Genomic DNA, 2,692 nt, shown 5'->3' with positions numbered 1-2,692 from the left:
AGATATAGATATAGATATAGATATAGATATAGATATATACACAGATCTCACATCATGGGATACACAGGAATCAAATTTACTATATATCTGGAAAGAAACAGTGGAAAAGCTCAATATCATTGGTCAGAAGAAAGCCAGGAGTTAACTGGAACAGAGTACCAATTAATCACCTGAATGTTCAACCTGAAGCTTATGAATATTAAAACAAGTCCACTAGAATCAATGTATAGCTTCCAGTTTATCTTGCTGCAATTTAAAAACCACATCAAGAATAGGATGGGGAGTTCTAGTGGCCTCACGGCAAGAAGCTGTGCTGCAATCCTGAAGGCATGTGGTTCGGGGCCACCAGCTGCTCCAAGGGAGAAGGAGGGGCAATCTCCTTCTTTGTGATTAACTTCCTCTGAAAAGGCAACACAAGGTTAGCTGTGGTTCATTTCCGACTTGACATTACACAACAACAACATCACTGAACAATCTCTGCAGAAATTGTCAAAAGAGAACCTACTTTGTCAAATAAACTTTCACTAAAAAAAAAAAAAAAGAATAGGATGGGTGCATTGAACACAAATAACAGAAGATCGGAAGATGTATGGGATGACATCGAGGACATCATCCAATAACTAAGCAGAAAGTCATTAAAATGACAAAAAAGAATACAACAAAATTACTCTTTCAGAAGAGACTCAGAAACTTACTCTTGGACATATAGAAACTAAGGCAAAAGGAGGAAATAAGTAAGAGAACTGAACAGAGAATTCCAAGGAGCAATCTGAGAAGGCAAAGCATCGTAACAAAATGTGGAAAGATCTAAAATTATAAAAGCAAAATAGAAGAACATACTTGGCATTTCTTGAGCTGAAAGAATTAAAGACAAATCCATGCCTTGAGTTGTGATATTGAAGGACTCTACACTCAAAATATTAAATGATGTGGGAAGAATTAAAAGAAGATGGATGAAATACACAGTTACTGTATCAAAAAGAATTGGTCAGAGTTGAACTATTCCAAAAGTAGCATTTGATCAAAAGCCAATTGTACTAAAAGAAAAAGGCCAAACTACACCGAAAACAGGTAAAAAATAAGGACTCAGGAACTGATGCAATGCTAAATAACGTGTTTTCAACAACAGCTGCAATCTTAGACATTTTCACTAATATTATGTCAAGAAATAAGGAAAAAGTTACTTAGCCAACAAACTAGAAGAGATCCATATCAGTGCCCTTTCATTAATGTCAATACTAATGTCATTAATATCAATGTAATGAATCAATATCATTAATAATAAGCCACCAGAGGGACCTCTGATGGCTTCATGGTAAAATGCTGTACTGTAAACCAAAAGGCAATCGGTTTGAATCCAGCTGCTCTGTGGGAGAAAGATGGGAAATCTCCTGCGTGATTAACTGCTGGTGAAAACCCACCAGAGGGTCAGCATACAACAAAAACATGATTAATATCACTTGTTTGGCAAGTACAATATTGCTAAAGGTAATTAGAAAACAGCTGAAGCAGTACATCCACAATGACTTGCCAGAAATTTAAGCTGGATTCAGAAGAAGATGGAGGAGGAATGTAATTGCTGATATCAGATGGATCCTGGCTGAGAGCAGAGAATAATAGAAAGATGTTTGTTTGTGTTTTATTTACTGTGCAAAGGAATTTGACTTCCAAAGGAATTTGATTCATAAGGAATTATGGGTAACACTGAGAAAAATGAGAATCTCAAAAGACTTAATTGTTCTTGTGTAAAATCTATATGTAAATTAGGAAGCAGCTGTCTGAAGTGAACTGAACAGTTGTCTGAACATAGTTGTCTATGGAATGCTGCATGGCGTAAAAGCAGGCAAAGTGTGTGTGTCAGTGTAGTATCTTTTCTCCACAACTATTTAAATCATTTGAGAAGCTGGAATTTGAGAAAATAATTTATGGAGCCGGAATTTATAAAGAAAAGGGTGACATCAAGAGTGGAGGAAGAACAACTTGCAATATTCAGATGACACAATCTTGCTTGCAGAAATTGAAACAGAGATAAAGAATTTACTGAAGAAGATCAAAGACCGTAGTCTTCAGTATCGATTACAATTCAGTACCAAGAAAACAAAAATCTTCTCCAAAGGCTTAATAAGCAAATCATGGTAAGTGGAGAAAATTCTTGAAGAAGTACTTTTACTTAGATTCACAATTAGCACAAATGACATCAGTCAAGAAATTAAAGGCAGATTGCATAGGGAAAATCTACTGCCAAGGACTTCTTTAAGATGATAAAGAGCAAGAATGTCAGTTACAAGGCAAAGCTGTGTCTGATCCAAGCCATAGTATTTGAAATTGCTTCGTATGAATGAACAGTGACTAAGGAAGACCAAAGAAGAATTGAACTATAATGTTGACGAAGAGTAAAGAGCAATGTTAGTTTAAAGTCTAAGGTGCACTTTATCCAAGCCATAGTCTTCTCCATTGCTTGCTATGCATCTGAAAGTTGGACAGTGACTAAGGATGACAAAAGTATCAATGCCTTTGAGTTGTGTTGGAGAAGATTATTGCTTATTCCGTGGTTTCCTGAGGGAACAAACAAGTCTGTCTTAAAGCTTATGAAACCAGAATTCTCCTTGGAAGCAAGGATGATGAAAACTTGTCTCACTTACTTTGGGCATGTTGTTAGAGGAGCCAGTTATTGGAGAAGGAGGATATAATG

Source organism: Elephantulus edwardii, unplaced genomic scaffold (assembly GCF_000299155.1).
Source record: "Elephantulus edwardii isolate Elephantulus edwardi_28Jun2011 unplaced genomic scaffold, EleEdw1.0 scaffold00013, whole genome shotgun sequence".
In the NCBI taxonomy this organism is placed as follows: domain Eukaryota; kingdom Metazoa; phylum Chordata; class Mammalia; order Macroscelidea; family Macroscelididae; genus Elephantulus; species Elephantulus edwardii.
This window is presented reverse-complemented; position numbering follows the sequence as displayed.